The sequence below is a fragment of the Chinchilla lanigera genome, unplaced genomic scaffold (genome assembly GCF_000276665.1).
Source record: "Chinchilla lanigera isolate Chin_1 unplaced genomic scaffold, ChiLan1.0 scaffold00010, whole genome shotgun sequence".
NCBI classification, from domain to species: domain Eukaryota; kingdom Metazoa; phylum Chordata; class Mammalia; order Rodentia; family Chinchillidae; genus Chinchilla; species Chinchilla lanigera.
In genome coordinates, this window is record NW_004955411.1 from 9943742 (window position 1) to 9962201 (window position 18460).

Below are 18460 nucleotides of genomic sequence, written 5' to 3' on the forward strand. Positions count from 1 at the left end.
GAACTTTCCAGTAGTGTGAGAGGAGCAACCAGGCTTGCTGGTGCCCAAGACTGGAACCCTCTCTTTATCAGGATAGAGTCTCTCTAAAGCATCAGGTAAAAGTCAGTTTCAGTTGCACCCACACACAGTGATAACAGCCATTTGTTCTGATGGGAATCAGCTATCAGCCCCGAGAAGGCAAAGCAAGCAAATCAGCATTAATGGCGTCTACTGATGAAGAAGGAAACGATTTTCCATTCCGAATAAAATAAATTTAGAATTAGTGTCTCAAAACTTTGTCCTTCTCTTCAGTAAATAAGTAACAAAACCATACTTTCCTTGAACCATCAGATCTTGAAGCAAAGCAACTTTGAACTGCATGGGCTCTGAGGGGTTTCTTATTTCTGTTTCTTTCATGGAGGGGGATCCATGGATAGCAACCAAAACAAAAAGGAGCTGGAACTCTTCACTTGATAGTGGAAATCCTGCCTCCAAAAGTGTGTGTGTGTGTGTGTGTGTGTGTGTGTGTGTGTGTGTGTGTTTAATTGCAATGAAGATTTTATTGTAGTGATATTCAGCCACTATTCACTTAACAAATATGTACTAAGGGCCACCACTCTGCCGGAAACTACTGTGCAGACAGCAAATCACTACGACTTTGCCAGCACTGGCCTAGACACGTGAAGTGGCCCACATGAAGGGCTGCTCTGAGGAGCTGAGTCCTGACGAGCCGTGGTGGTGAAGCACATGAGGCCAGGAGGAGGGGTGCTCCAGATAGAGCCCGAAGGGAACACGGTGTCCCAGGACAGAGAGAAGCCCCGTGAACCTGCAGTGGGAAAGGGGGCAGGAGGCCAAGGAGGCTAAAGGCAAGGGAGAGCCATCTCTGGAGCTTGCGCTGCACCCAAGGGTGGTGAGGCGCTAGCAGAGATGTCAGGAAGGCGTTATTCAATGACCTGATTCATATTTTGAAAACATTCTTAGAAGGTTCTCATAAGTCCATATGAAAAGGTACTCAGATTTTAAAAAAAAAATCTTCAAAGAGACTGAAATGCTCTTTTCTACCTATCAGATTGGCAAAAGGAAAACCCTTTGGGCTGGAGGAACAGTCACGTGCTCGTATTTCTGGCAGACATGATAGCAATCTGCCACAGCGTAAACACACACACACCTCTGATAGCAATTCCAACACTCACAATTGTGCTCTCACCTGTAGAGTGAGACGTGTACTTTATTCATTGCAGCATTACTTTCCAATAACAAAATGTCAGAAATAATTAAATTCCATTAGAAGGAGGCGGTCGAAGTGTATTTTGGTAGCAGTTCAATGTGATAGAACACTTTGTACATTTTCTTAAAATGGAATTTCCTTATAGGAAAAGGTCACTGAGATACACCGTAAGCACAAAAGTACACACGATGTCTTTACACAAAAAGAGAAGAAATATTGGCGTATCTCATTTCATATGTACAAAATATTTCTGCGGTGACACACACAGAGCGTCACTGTCTGTGTGGAAGAGAACCCCGTGGCGGGGAGGGAGGGAGGAAGGAGCCCTTTCTGACAAGCACCATCCCTTTGGATCTTCGCCTCGAGCGCTCCAAGCAGCACCATGAACAGAGCCCAAAGTGGAAAAGGTCAGGAGGGAGATAGAGTAGGAAACAAAGCGCACGAAAATGGTTTCAAGATGCCTGGTGAGAGATACGGAGAGCGACAGCGCAGGGCCTGGAGTGGGGGCGAGGTCGCATTCAAAGTCTTTTTGGACTGAGAATAAACTGAGTTTGTGTTCGTAGACAAAGTTAGAGAAAATAATGAAATCCATTGAGTAAAGGAGATACGGATGAAGGATAGCAAGAGGGAAATGGAAATGCTATGAATTCCTAAATAAGATTAAAACTGCAACGTGCAAGCGTTAGAGCTTCCTTTTTTTTCTTTTCCTTTGTATCTGCCGTCTGTTGTGTTTAGAATATTGGTTTGCACCAAGCAAGGCCCACCCAGGGCCAGGTGGTTATTTACCCTCTGATGTCATCGTGCCTGAGCTCATGTTTCAGGTTTCTCTTTCCTCACTAAATATTAACTGCCAGGTGACTTCCCCAAAGACATACTATAGTAGAAAATATGTGCACAGATCAAATCAAAACCCAAGTGACACAGACCAGCTTTCAAGAGTGCTCGCAGGACTCCTACCCTGCTTCTCCACAGGTCCCTGGGAGAGTAGGGAGCACTGTTCCTTCTTCTGCCTTCTTCGCCTCTACTCTGTGCCCTGCCTAGAGTCCAGACTGTGGGTGAATGCCCGCCAGGGTCCAGACACACACTCAGTAGAAGAAACAGGACACAACTCCACCAATTTCTTTTTAAATGTTCAGTGTCGTCTATGCCTCAGCACGTCAATCCCCCAACGTTTCCTAAATGAAACATTTGTCTCACACTCCCCCTAGTGACAGCCTCAGGCATGCCTTTCAATGTCATAAGTACATCTTGAGAGAGAGAAAAGAGAGAGAGAGAGAGAGAGAGAGAGAGGGAGGGAGAGAGAGGGAGGGAGGCAGGGAGAGAGGTCCGATCCTAAATGTTGATTATGGAAGATGTCTCTTCACTGCCCCAAAACTCACCAGGCACATTTGTCAATATTGCTCCCCATGATTAGAAAGAACTAATTGGCAAAACCAAATATCTAGAAATTAATAGACTGGAGAGAATGAGTGTCAATTACGGTGTAATTAAAATGTCACCAGCTCTTTCTCGTATGAGAAGGAAAACATTAAAAGCAGAAAGACTCCAGATATATAAAAAGGAGCAGAGACCCATGTGGAATGTACTAGACTGTCTCAGTCTGGAGTTGGCGCTGGCAATCCCAAAGCTGAGGCCATTCATCACTGTCACATTTAGGAGCCTCTACTTTAGAAGATAAATCGCAAGGTGTAGTGATCCTACCAAACACCCTGTGGAATAAACAGCTTAAGAGAGCCTCACTGGCAGTGATTAAACATGGCAAGCGATGACAAGCAGAATACTGAACTTCCTTTCGGCAGAATAATTTCAAGTTAGTGGTTCTGAATCTCTAGAGAGCCAGTCTGAGAACTAACAGATCGATGGACCTTCAGAATAAAACATACTTGCATATCATAGCGTCTCAAGAAAACATGATAGCTACGAAACAGAAAGATGTGCTTCATATCATTTAAAAATCCAGCCAAAGCAACAATAACATTTATTTTTATCTGTTGATTTAGAAAATATTAAATGTAGTAATGCAAAGCACTGTCAAGGATATGGAGAAATAGGTCCTTCTAAATTATTAGTGGCATCACTGCTGTGTCGTTGGAGGATGTTCTCTACGTTAATTGATCTCCCTGATGATGTAGCTTTAGTTTTAGCTCCAGAAATGTGATTCTCCACTTTATACCATCCTCTGGCTCAGACTTCCTTTGAGCCTTAAACACAAATAATTGACTGTTGACATCTTCATATGACCCCTTAAGGGTTCTGCAAGTTTACCATGTTCAAGATGGAACTCAGAAATTCCCACAAGCTTGTCCCCTTGGAGGATTCCATGCCTGCTGTGTAGCACTCTTGTTCAGGTTGTGCTGGTCAGTAATCTCCAAGGCCTCCTTGGCATCTCTTTTCAACTACTTCTTCTTCTTTCAACTACTTCTTCAACTACCGTATGAGTTGAAACAATCACCATTTCTCACCTGGACAACAGTAATAATCTCCCACCTTATGTCCCAACACCCATTCTATTCCTCTGATGATATTGTCAGGAGAAACACTCAGTTTTTCCAAATTTGGGTTTAAATATACCACAATCCGTGCTTAGAGCCTGCCATTGCTTTTAAAATAAGGACAAACCCTAAATGGAGCCTGAATACAAATACATTTCCAAACTACTTTTCCTCTCCTGTTACAGGAAAGTCTTATATGTTTCTCATGTCTGAAATGATCTTTCCCCCTCTGTTTACCTACTTAAGTCTTAGGACATAATTTCAAAGCCCTAGGGGAGTCCCTGTTACCTCATTTCTCCTTTGTCACTTTCCGTATGAAAGCATGGAACTATGTCCATCACTTTCTGTTTTGAGTATGTAACCATGGAAGCAGAGCTCTTGTCTTTCCCAGTCAATATTAGCTAGCATGTCTTGAAACAGTGACAGGTACACCCAGATGAATGTGCATGTGTGTATGTTTGTATGCTGTCTGGTAGAAAACGTGAAAGAGAAAATACACAAGTATTGTTCTCAAATGTTAAAGTCTCGGCTGCCAACTCAGCAGGGCTCCAGGTGAGGCCTTCAGGAGGTGATTAGATCAACAGGGCCCTGACTTCAAGAATGGAGTAATCCATTTGTGCATCAAAAACTATTAGGAGGTGGTAGGGATTGTAGGAAGTGGGGCCTTGTGAGAGAAAGGGATCCCTGGTCGCAGTACCTCTGAGAGGAGCCTTTGGTTCCTCTCCCTCCCTTCCTCTCTCTGCTACTTCCCAGCCGTGAAGTGCCCGACTCTGCTCCACCACACACTCCCTGCCAAGACATTCTCCCAACAAGCCTGTAGTGATGTGGCTGCATGACCCTGGACTGAAACCGTTAGCCAAAATAAACATTTCTTCCTTGTAAGTCATTTATTTCAGGTGTTTTGTCATACTCACAGAAAGCTAACTAACACCAAAATGTCAGCAGTGGTGATCTCCAAGAGAAGCATGATGTACTCTGTCTTCTTGCTTTTTAAGTACTTTATGCAATGGAACCCATTTATTTGTATAAGCAAAAATCATTAAATGTTACACTATTAAAAGCCTAATTAACTGTATCAGAGGAAATGACTACCAGCTATCTATATCACATATGATGAATGGACCACAAAAGATTACCAGAGTTGGGGATATAGCTCAGCGTCATGGTGCCCGTCTGGCAAGCACAAGGTCCTGAGTTCAATTCCAGGTACCCCCCCTAAAAAAAGATTACCAGAAAAAGTGAGTGAAACTAACACTATTTTAAAAAGTCCAAGATGAAACTACAAAAGACCTAGCCTTTTGATACACAGCATAACAGAGATACCTTTTTAAAAAACTCTAAGTTAACATCCTCAAAGACATTTGGAGAATAAAATAGAAGAAAACTTCTCTGAGCTAGAAACAAAATCAAGTCTTTGGATATAATGGGCTCACCAGTAGCCAGAGAAGTCCAGAAAATGAGAAGAAAATGATTGAAAACACAAACCTAGGTTCTTAGTCTATAAAAGGAGTTAACTAAGAATAAAGAAACTTCCAATTGGAAATAAAAATTGCCTAAAAGAATCAAAATTTTTTTGCAGTTTGGAAGATAACCATGAATAATAAATTCCTGAGACAAAATTTATCTTGACCATAAAATTCTTTAAGCAGTGAAATCCTTAGTAATCTGTATTTAAGAACAAGATAGAGACCTTTATAAATAGGCATTGCCACCCATGTATTTTATTTGAAAAAATCCCAGCATGTATTTCAAGGAATTGAAAACAGAAATTTATGAAAATAGACAAAATAATTCATTAATTTAAAAATATTTTTTTTCTTTGTATCAAGAACTATCCCAGGGGCCAGATACATAGCAATAAAGATAAAGGACAAAAAATAATATTGAAGACAGTGAGTATAAATCACTGCCCATCTTTAAAGTTTCCTTCTTACAAAAGGAAAAAATGTGAGATATCTGGAGAGGAAAAGCAGGGTCGAGAAAGATTTTTGGTAAGTTATAAAACTCACAGTGCCTTTAAAAGGCAATGGAAAGATTCTGCAGAGGGGAAAATTAAGTGGTGATGCAGGAATAAAAGGGTGAATTTCTGGAGCAGTGTCTTCAGGGAAGGAAAGGGGAATAGGACCTGAAGCAGAATGGGAAGGACTAAACTTGGCCAGAAGCACTGAGAATTCAGCCAGGAACGGGAACAAAGGTGCCCTAAGTGGATGGAGAAACAGAGTGAGCAACTGTGGCAATCGGGGTTGGTGGAAGCCTTCTCACCACTTTCTCAGAGCAGTCTACTTCCGCAGAGCAGGGAAGTGGGAGCAGAAGACAGAGCGACACCTATGAATGACTCACAGAAGACCAATATAGAAAGAAAATAAATGCAACCCTGACGTCTAGTCTCCTTTAATGAAAGCAGTGGAGAGGGGCTGCTTATTTGCTCTAAACTTACATTTCCTATTCCAGGAGACTGATGATGCTTCTTCCTTCCATAGTAAAGTACCATAGTATTAAATCAAGAAATTAGAGTGTAACTTGAGAGCATAGAGAGCAATTGCAGAAGAAGTAAAGAACATGGGTATTTCTGGTTAAAAGAACTAAGTGAAGAGGGAGAGGGAGATATTTATTTCAAATTTTAGACATTTTAGGATCATTTGATTCATCTGTGTGTGTACATACATGTATTACTGCAAAATATCAAAAAGGTAATTTAAGAGATCATGAATACTATCTTTGAGTCAAGTAGTATATATATGTAAATAAAAGTAAATTAATTGAGTATGTATTAAAAGGTATTCTTTAGTTTCAACATTTAGAAATCATGTATGAAAAATTGAAGTCAAACATGACCAAGGAATATGATGAGAATATTATAAACACTGATAATGTAAAAACAGTATAATAAATAATATCAGGAGCCAGAGGAGTGACAAGAAAGTAGAAGTGCACTAAAATTCATCTTTATGCAGAGCTAATAGATGCTGTGTGGAATTTATAAATCAAATCAAAATATAGTCCTAAAGACAACTAATTAAAAGTAACACTGTAACGAACACACTTAGGAGGCCGAGAAGGAAGTACAGAAGTTGCTTAAAATTTTAATTTTTCATCTTATAAATGGGTTCTTAGATATAGTCTGAAGTTGTTGTTGTAGCTTGTATCTAGATGTCCCTCTAGACACTTATGTGCCCACATGCAGGGCTTTAGGGAGCTGACTGGATCTAGGGTGTGTGATACTAGGATTAAGGGTGTGTGGTACTAAATTAGCCTGCTGGTTGGTTAACATAATTCAGGGTATGGATGATGGGAAGGCCCACGCTTGGTGTGGGTGGCACCAATCCATAGATTTACACTCTAGATGGAGTATAAAGGGAGAGAGGGAAAGCAAGCTCAACACTGCTGCCTTGCTGCCTGCTGCTCATTACCTCCTGCCTGCCACACCATGAACTGTTTCTCCTCTGTGATGCCCCCCTGCCATTCTGCCTTGCCTTGGAGCCAGCCGACTACGGGCTAAAATCTCCACAAACTGTGAGCCAAAATAAACTTTTCCTCCTTTAACTTGTATGTGTCAGGTACTTTGTCTTAGCAACAAGAAACTGTAAATAAGACATTGATGACTCAAAAATTAGAGTGTAGTTGAAGATTATAGCAGTCAAACAAAGAAGTAAAAAGCAATGTGGCTATTTCTGTTTAATAAAGCTAACTGAAGAGGAGATAGGGATTTCAAGATCATTTATTTGTGTAAATGTATCCTTGTATTATTTTAAAACATCAGAAAAGTAATTTAAGGGGTCATGAATACTATCAGAATTAAGTAGTACTCTAAAATGTTTATATAAAAAGTCACTTGATAAAGTCTAGCTCCTTTCAAAATTGACTAGCTAACATAAATGTGCCAGGTTTCATCAAAGATTGTTTGAGAATCAGCCATTAATTTTTTTCTTTTTACTATAACACTGTTGTTGAAGATGTCTTCGATTACATAATGCAGCATTCCCGTGTAGCATTTTAAGTGAATCTCTTTTAATATCAAGGCTGAGAAAAACTTTGCTTCTGGATTAAGAGTGGTAGAATCCAGGCTCAATCACCAGCGCATGCAAAGACAAAATCTTGGCTTCTCCTAAAGGAGTATTTTTGTTGCTTTTCTATAATTAAGAGAATTGCTAATTGGTTATGCCTGAATTTTGAGGCAAACCACAACCCCCATGCCAGCAACTGTTACCTTACACGGGTGCTATTTATATGTTTCCTGTTTATCTTGGTTTTCTATTGGTATTTTAACATTTACTTTTACCTGCTTATGACATAAACTTTGATATACTAATTCTTTTGTAAATGGTCATAAAGTACTTGTTGGGATGGAACAGAAAGTACTTTGTTACATGGTGACATATATTTATAACCATTGAGAAGATGCAGAGTCACTTGACTTTCTGGAGCTATCGAAACTTACACAGCAGTTCATTTCCCCAGTACTTGAAGGGGTATATTGACTAAATTTCAATGCAGTTATGTGAAATACAAAGCAGAATGCTCTCAAATATTCTCAGCTGAGTGTGAAGTTTGAAGCAGACATAGAGAGGAAACTTTCACTGCAATAAATATAAATTCCAATATAAAGGAACATTTACCCATAATGAGAGCCCCCCAAAAATGGGAACAGACTACCCTATTCCCAGGCATTTTTTTCCTCTGGTGGGAACTCTAGAGGCAACGTGATAGAACACACATTTTGCCGTTCCTCACTAGCAGACCCTGCACCTGCTGTTCCTGCCTCTTACCATCCTAGTGTTTGAAAATATTACATGATCCCATTGCAAATGTCAGGATGGGAAACTAGATCCCTAAATCTCTTCCTCATCCTTTCCTCCTCCTCTAATTGAAGATAAGAATGTCTCACTGACTAGTTGCTCTTTTTGTAGCCTTTGTCTTCTTGGTGATAACTTCTTGTCCTTCCCCAATTAAATGGATTCGTAAGAAGATATCCTCAAAGGACAAAGAGCACTAAATCAGCCTTATAGGTAAAAAAAAAATCTCAGGCTGCTCCAAAGATTTACAATTAAAAGTGGCACCTAATTCTCCATGAAGTCACCTCAATGTCAGATCTGACTGTAGATCAAGGATGTACTACTGACTCCTGCTGCTTCCAAGCAAGTCATGGCAACGCCTACTCCTTATGACACTGAGTTCAGTTTATAATCCTCTGTTTCCATAACTTGCTGAATTGTACATAACATCCTTTTCTTTTTCTATGTTGTTAGGGGTTATATTTAGTTAAGTAGACATGGTTACTCAGCATTATAGAACAGAATCTCTTCTGAGGTTTTGAATGGATTAGAAAGACTCAGAGGAAAAAAATTGAGAACTGGAATCACTTAAAGAATCTCACAGAGCAGTGCCATAAAAGGGCATAGATCCGAACTTGACTCAACCACCAGGGACTGAAATGACTCATTCAGACCAGTGGAGGCACCAGTATATCATAACCACAGTGAGTGCTCAGCTCCCATCGCAGCTCTGTTCTTGGGGTAGAGGCCTGGGAGCTAAGTGAGCACAGACAGGAGCTCTGGGTTGAGGTGGAAGTGATTAAAGAACACAGGACCACACAGCCAAGCCCAGGTGCCTTTCTACCTGTGTTCAGAAAAGAAATCTGTAAAACTTCGTCCTTCTGTGTACTTTAGCTAATTTTTCATTTTTCCTTGGTTTTATAGAAAAAGTTAATGGTTTAAAAAAAACTACTTTACAAAAAAGATTGCTAGCTTTTTAAATGTGAAGGTCATAATATCTTTTTAAAAAATGACTGCATACCTTTATACACCTACCTAAAATATGATACCATTTTGTCTTAGATTCCAACAAAAAATAGTATGCTCAGTTTATTATATAAAATCTCTACCCCAATTTAGGTAATCATGGCCAGAATATGCTCAGTACTATGCTACATGTGGGGTAGATTCAGAACTAGAATTTCTTTTCTCACACAGTTTTACATTTAACAAAGCTTAAAGTTTTGTTAGGAAGACAAGATGTGCATGTGAAGTAGCAACAAGCACTGGTAATCAATTTGTTATAAATGATGGAATGCATTCTGCAAAAGCCTTAAAATGCTACAGGAACACAGAAGGCTAAAGTGGTCTGAAAGGCAAACATGGAAAAAAAAAATAGAACCAATTTCTCCAGACAGAAGAAAGGGAAGGTATTCAAATTGGAACCAGATGTGGGAACTAACAAGATAGTCAGCAAACTATTTAGAAACTACCATGATAGAGTGAGAAAGTGATTTTCAGGGTGCACTCGTGTTTCTTTTGCAGAGGTAAGTCCTATTTGAAATCTAACTTGGGTAATTTAATATGGCAATTCCTTCCATCTCTGCTGCCTCCAAAAATTCTGAAGACATGTGAATGGAGGTCAAAATTTTAAAGAAGTTAACTGATAGCTCCTGGTAATAAATAGGACAAGACTTCACCTACTGACTGGTACCAAGAAAAACCACTCACTTTTCATCAGTTACATTACCGTGTTCTATTTTGCTACTTGCAACTAAATCAACCCTGATGGTAGTTCATAACAAGTTTCCTAGTGACAGTTCACAAAGATTAACTTGAGAGGTTTTTCATTTGATGATGTGTGGGTTGAAAAGACCCTGGGTTTGAAAATCCCTAATGTTTTTCATTACCTATGATTTAAAAACAACAATCTCTAATCAGTCCCTACCCTCCATACTCTAGATAAAAATAGCAAAGAGAACATTTTGACCTAACAATACCTGCCAGGCCAGTATGCAGAGCAATGACAGGGTGAAAAAATACTCTTCTTCCTCTGTTCTTTCCACTCTCCTCCTCTCCCCACCCTTCCCCTTCCTACCCTCACTTGTACATCTGTTTTTTAAAAAGTGGTGCTTATCTGTATCTCAGCCACTAGGGAGGCTGAGGCAGAAGGATTAAAGTTTCAAAGCCAGCCTGAGCAATTTAAGGCAACCTTGTCACAAGACAAAATAAAGGTTCAATCCTCAGTCATGGGGCAGGGGATAAAAGCAGCTGTGTCAGTGTTAATAAAGGAAAGGACAACCTTGAAGTTACTGTGTGGAATTCTCAGACCCCGAGCTCTCTGACAGGGACTAGAAGGAGCACCATAAGTTAATGTTTAATAGAGTGTTTCATCCTAATGTCATTTAGTCTTCCCAAAACCCAGTCTGTATGACTCATTAGGATCGAGTTCAAACCTCCATCTAAATTTCTGTAGCAAATGTAGTCAGATAGAACATGGATAGAATCAGGCTCCAATACATGATAATGATTTTGATATTTTATATAGCAAAGTAAGATCTTGACTATTAATGAATCTTTATGTTATTCTTTCTGTCCTGATCTATTTCCAATTCTACAGTTCCCAACCTGGCCATATAAAAGAATTATCTGGAAAGATTTTCTTTTAATGCTAATGCTTACCTCCAACCACCAAAATCACAATCACTGAGGCCAGGGCTAGGGCACTGTTAGCAGCTCACTTCTTCAAAGGATTCTCAGAATGTAATCAGTGCTGACAGTCAATGGAGTCAGATGTGCTCATGTGTCCTCAGTGAGAATGACTTGGTCTGGGTTGGAGAGTGAAATTTAAAACATCTTTGGGTTGTGACTGGAGCAGCAGCTGGAGCAAAGGGTGTGGTGAAAACATGTCTGAGGTTGTGATTGGTTCCAAGAGACTCATTGCAACCCAAGTATACCCTTGAACACCTATGTAATATAAGGTTGCATTTCCTAGTTAGTATTCTACTCTCACAAAGAGTGTTTGCTTTTTTCCTGTTTACTTACTACTTGTTCTCATTGTGGACTTGTAAAGTATTTATTTGATAAGTTATAACTTGCTAATCATCACATTGTCCCAGACTTGCTTACACTGGCTCCACTGTCTTTTTGATATGATATCATCTTTTCATCCTGAGTATTATACTTTCCTGCTGTTACATTCTGTCAGATGTTCTAGACTCATATTGAAAAACTTACCAAAACTTATAGTCAAAAGTTCAAGACACGTTTTTCTCCAGGTTATAAAACTCTGGGATTCATCTATCACCTACCCAGTCTCTTGCCAGGACACACAAACTGAATGATATAAATACACTGTGATAGAAAACCTTGACAATAAGTTAATACTGAGAAACCAGGCAGTGCTAATATTACCTACAATTTTTCATTGCATGTAATGCCACAGTTATGAGCAATTATTGTCATTTCTATAATTCAACACTGCAGTTCTAACAAGAAGCATAAGAATAAAGGGAAATTGGCTAGAGACCCAGGGAAAGCAGCATTTGTATCTGTCAGTCTTTTTCAGATTACAAATCAGTGAATAAACATAACATGGTATTTCCTGAAAACTAGATTACCATACTATTATTACCAAGAAAATGCATTTCCATAAATTAAATATGTAAGAATAAATTTTTAAAAGGAATAAAACTATGTATTTCTTGAAATAGAGGTAGAAACATTAACTGATAAAATTCTGCTCTTAATCTATGTATAAATGCTCTAATTCTAATTTTAATAGCTGTTATGGTTTGTGTGTAGATGGCTGTTGTAGTCAGGATTTGCAAGGAAAACAATACAGGACATATAATTTGTAAGATTATTCTGTAATAGTCACACAAAGATTCAGATACAAAGAGTGCAGGAAATCTGTCCACACACCAAGAATCCAGCTGAGGGCCTGGATCCCAGGGCAATATTTTGTGTGAGTCCAGCTGAAGATCTAGAGCCCATGACAATGCTTCCCACGAATCCACCTGGAGGCCTAGAACTCACAACAACGTCTCATGCAAATCTGTTTCACGGATCTATGCTGGGAAAGCCCACAGGTCAGTGATGGAAGCTAGAAAGGCTGTGCCAGAGGGATGAAGGATCTGCGTTATCAGACTGAGGGATGCATACTAGAGCCAGGAAACAATGCTCAAAGGTAAGAACTAGAACTCCCCTGAAAAGTACCACAGCCATCCTCAGCAACAGCAAGGTCCTGAGCTCCTCTGATGATAACAGCTGAGTTCATATCAGGTAAGCCAGCACAACAAGGTTCTACAGAGTTTGAACAGTGCACCATCTTCCTCTCCAGAGCCAACAACTGATGCTCAAAATAAGAACCAGAACTCCCCCAAAGTGAACCGTAGTCATTCTCAACAACAACAAGGTCCTGAGCTCCTTTTACAATGACAATAGCTAAGTTCATTTCAGGAAAGCCAGTGTGACAGTCTCCTCCAGGAGAACCAACAGCCCTCAGAAGAACCAACAGCCCCCTAACAACAGCTCTTCTCCAGTTCACCTTTGTATTTTGTTGACAACAACGCTAAAGTGGGCCCCCTATACCCAGCCCCACACTGATTCAGTTCATCTGGGTTTCACAAGTGGACCGCCAGTTGTTCAATCCACTAGTGTCCCACTAAACCCTCAGGCTGTTGTAGGTGGGGCTTTTCAGAGGTAACTCAGTGTAGAGTATATGATGCTGGGATTGAGTGTGTGATGCTGGGATTAAAGGTATGTGATTACTAAATTAGTCTACTGATAGATTTGGTTTAGGTAAGTAGCCTAGATAGAATATAAAGGACAGAAAGAAGACTGCCATTGTCTCTTGTTACTTCCGCTTGTTGTTTTGCTGCCTTCTGGCTACCATAAACTGTTTCTCTTCTGGGAGGCCGCTTTGCCATGCCAGGCTGCCTTGGAGCCAGCCAATTATGGATTGAAACCTTCACAAATTGTGAACTTAATAAACTGTTCCTCCTTTAACTTTGTTGTTGGGTATTTTGCCTCAGCAACAAGAAAAAGTAACTAAGACAGTATAGCATTTAACTTATTCCCCAATTTGATTTGAAGCCCACTGCAGAGCAACACTCAAGTTTTTATGTGCTGTCTTTCTTCCTTACTTGCATTATACCCATTGATGCAGGCAAGGCCAGAAAGAGAGGCTTTGAATATCATAGTATGATAATTATGTTATTATAAGGTCTATTTATGGGGGGAAACCCTCCCTCATTCCTTTTTGTTTGATTTTATTTTCTTAATGTGGGTTTCCTTTAAACCTGCTTCAAGTATAAATGCACCTAAAGTGAAAGATACACTGTTGTGTAATTTAAGACCACTGTCATTATAAAGGTTTTCATACTTGTTTTATATTTTGATTAAAATGAGGGTTCAGAAAATAAGCTTTAAAAATACAACAAAGAATCCACTCACAGTTCTGCCACCCATATCTTTCCAAAAGGTGATGTGTGTGTGTGTGTGTGTGTTACCAGTGTTGGTGCCTATGAGCTCTGGTCAACCCAAACCTTGTGGGTCCAGCACCATGAAACAATAAGAGAAACAGCTGCTGCCAGATGGTAGCGGTTGAAACTCATCTTGCTACTGTTCATGCTACTTGCTACAATGAGCCTTCTGTTCCTGTGCCTGAAACTGAAACCTACCATCCGTGCCTACTCTGCACACTTTATAGGTTTGGGCAGCTTCTTCAGTTTCCCTATTTGTTCTTGGTCTACGCATTCAAACCTCGAAACCCTGCTTCATTCATGCTCCTTAGCTGAGACCTAATACCCAGCCAAGCTCTTGTGTCATGGTTTGTGTCTGCATGGCCTCCCCACATCCTCACGCAGTCATGGGGCGGGCTTTTAGAGTTTTGATTGCTTGGGTGTGAGTGTTACACCTGCCCTGGGGCAGATAGTTTTACACATGTAAGGGAGAGGAAGAGGCTGCCTGCCGCCATGCCTCCCCTTTTGCGCTTGTTGCTTTTGCTGTTCTCCACCACCATGAACTGTAGCTCTCTGCCATGTGCCACTCCGCCTTGGAATTAGCCAAGTATGGACTGAAACCTCCACAAACTGAAAGCTAAATAAACCTTTTCTTCTTTAATTCTGGGTGTCAGGTATTTTGTCTCAACACGGAGAGAAAAGTAACAGAGACATCTTGCCAATGAACCCCTCCTCCCCCAGCCATTAAACTCTATGTCCTGACCCCAGTGGTGGTCTGTCCATTTGCTCATGAGCCTTTTCTGGAGGCTTCAACTACAATAATCCACTCACCAAATTGGATTTCTCAGCATGGGGGGTGGTTAAACTGCCAGAGTCACTTTCATGAGGACAACTGCGGGATGGTTTCCCCTAGTTTTGGTGTGCCTTGGTCCTATCAGCTCCCCTTCGCCATGAGAGAAAGACTCTGCTGACTCCTAGACTCTAATTCCCTGCATATGGGCCTGTTCTTTATTTTCTCTCATATGTTTTCAGTCACTTGCTTTCCTATTTTATTTAAAACCAGCTACCCTTTAGGGAGCCCTGGGTTATTTAAACTGCGACAGAGGTATCAGTGACAATATTTTAATGAATTGCCTAGCAATGTTTCAAAGCAATGAAAATTTATATCAACACCCACAAACACTCCTACACACGCTCAGCACCACAATTAGCTCTAACTTTATAGCCCTGTCAGCAGGAACAGCAGGAAGGGGAATAAAAAGAATGTGGGAATAACCAAGGGAGATTTATTCATATCATGTTTCTCCTTTCAGAGAGGAGGAAGCAAAATCAGGAATGTTTTATCCATTAATGTTAAGATGTCTTTCTTTTGATGTGTTTTATTTGGTTTTGAACAAGTGTGCTGGCTGCGTCTTATTGCCTTCAAATATTAGATAATAAACTTTCTTTATGATGGTGTTATTTTCCCCAGAAACCACATACATGGGGCATTATCTTAAAAGCAAACAGGCACACTTGCCTAACAGAAAAACCTGGACCAGCTCAAGTGGTAAGCTTGTCTTTCAAAGTAGGAAAATCTCAAGAAGGAGTGCTGCTGTGTGCTGAGTCCCTTTTTTCAAATGGTACACGTGTTTCTCAAGAAGAAATAACACTGCTTCTGGGATTATTCAGCTAAGGAGCACACTATATTGAAGCAGCAAAGAATTCCAAAGCTTATTTCAGTCTCAGCTGTGAATTCCCCATTGGAAGGAAGCCATTTATACACAGGTTGGACTCTACATGCAAAGAGTGTGTGTAGCGACCAATCGGTTTGAATGGGACATCATCATTCACCTCTTCCCAGCAGCTTTCATCAGTATCAAACTCCTAGCACAGGAGATTAGAATGGGTAGGGCGAAGTCTCAAAGCAAACTCAGGCTGTCCAAGGGCTGAAGAAGGAAGTGAATGGGCAAGGAGAGCGCACTGAGAACTCTAGTGACCCAAAGGACAAATGCCTTGTCTGTATCTGATAGGCCGGCTCCTGCTCAGCCCTCGCCTATTTTAGGCCCCATGGAAATGACTGCCCCATAATCACATGTATTCTGAGGCTTTGCAAGGGAAGGTAGAAGGAAATTTGGATACTTATGTGAATTCTCCAGATTTTTAAATGTTGGGAATAGACTTAAAGTATTTTCCAACCTCCAACAAGGCCAACGATACACATGTGCAGGCCAGATGCAGCCCTCAGACTCTAGTTTGTAAGCTGCATCCTAGAATATGAGGAAGAGGGAGAGACATATGGCAGCCTGGTGAGGACTTGAAGAAGTAACCCAGGAGCCCCAGAGGATGTCATTTGTGATTACCAGGGGCCTAGGAAAGCAAGACACTCCTTGACCATGGCAAAACTGGTCAAGTTGTTCACAGCCATTTGCTGTGATAGATAGATAGATAGATAGATAGATAGATAGATAGATAGATAGATGATAGATAGATGATAGATAGATGATTGATAGATAGATGATAGGTAGGTAGATAGAGAGATGATAGATAGATAGATAGATAGATAGATAGATAGACAGATAGATAGACAACAGACAGACTCGTTAACCTATGCCTTCTGATAAACTCATGGATAATATGGTAAATCTAGATACATTTAATACATCTAATCTACTAAACATCAGTGTACCCTAACCTACCTTAAGTATATTTAGAATACTTACACAGCCCAATAAGATAATAAAGCCTATTTTATAATAAAGTGTTCAGTATCTCCTATATGACTGAAAGCTTCAGCTTCCTACCACTACCCAGCATCACAAGAAAACACCACACTTTTCTGGGGAAAGATTAAACTTTAAAATTTGAAGAAGCTGTACAGATTACCAGATATAAGCATGCAAAACTGTTCAAAGAAGTGTAAACACTAACTGTTGCTTTCAATAAACCATTAGACATCAACAATATAATTATCACAACTAATTTGAAGATCAAAATATTCAATATAACAACCATTGGTGAATTCTTACCATCTTGCCTAGGGAAGCTCTGTATTGTTTCTATTTTTTTTTATTTATTATTCTTAATTCCGTTTAATGGTTTGACTAATCTTGCATTCTCACATCTGGTAATCTGAGCAAATTTGTTGAAGATAACAATATGTAATGTAACATCCACTGTTAATCCCTATCATTTTATTTTGAAACCCTGTATAATTTTCATTGTTCTTGCTTTGTTTTGTTTTTGTCTATGTTGTTGTTATTTTGTTATTTTTTTATTCTCTTTAAAATAAAAAAATTGAAGGAACATTTTACTAAATGTGTATTAATTTCACACCATCATAAAGTCAAATCATCATTAAGTTTAGGACTCTGTATATGTATGTTTTAATATTTACTACAAAGCTTTGTATCAATTCCACTTCCTTTATAGTCATCGCAATGATTTTTAACTCATTATCTCTGTATACAACACCACACGTATTGCCTTGTATATAGAAGATATTTTCATATTTAAAAATACTCATTAAAACCAGAAACTGGTGTAGAATCCTGAGATAAATTAATGAAAAAAGACAAAGATCTCAGTTTTCAAGGGAGTAGAGTTCCAGGGGTGGGCAGTTATGCAATCAGTAGTGAACATAAGAAGTAAATTATATTTGTGGTAGGAGGAATTAGTGCTACAAAAATAAAAGTAAAGTAAGGTAGAGGGGGCTGGGATTATTGGGAGAAGTATAACATAAGATATTAAATTGGGTAAATATTTTTATTTTTAAAAAGCTAAGTAGATAAATAACTACTATTAGTCTTTAGTAATGCTATAGCTAAACTGACTACTAGTGTCACATTGTTTTTTATTTTGGTACCAAGACACACGCTAGCAAGCAATCCAAAAATCAAAGAAAAGTTTGTTTCTTCATCCAACTGTTATTTAATGAACACCTACTATATTCAAAACCCTAATTCAGGTCAGACATTGAATTCAGATAAAGGGATATGAAGGAGACAGAAAAACAAGACTTTAGCAACACACTTTAGAGCTACAAACTTCCGCATAGGAATACTTTTTCTCTGCCCTATGCCCAAAAGTGAGATTCAAAAAGGCCAACTTGGCTGTCATCAGTATTGGGAATAGTTGGACTCAGGGAGAGCAGTGGTCCTCCAGCCTGTCTTCCACCTAAGCCACATCTGTACATCTATACACCCACATGGAGTTGTGCTACCTATTCCCCCATCTAGTTAGATGGCTGTGCCCACAACCCTCCTCCACCAAAGGAGATGGCCCTTGAATTGAGGGCAGAAGTGGATGGAGCCTTTATTTCATGTCACACTTTAAATTAAATCAATGTCACGACCCCCAGGTGATATCAAGAAATAGCAAGTATGCATGAGAGCTTCTTATGAAGAGGGGTATGGGGAGGATACAGAAAATCCTCACAAGTATGTTTCCATTATAGTGTCTAATGGGAATCTGGGAAGGCAGGGATCTTCCCGTGAGAAAGACCCTCCACCTTTCTGGAGCTGTGCGTCACTCTGGCAAGGACTGTAGGAGCAGTGTGAGACTGAC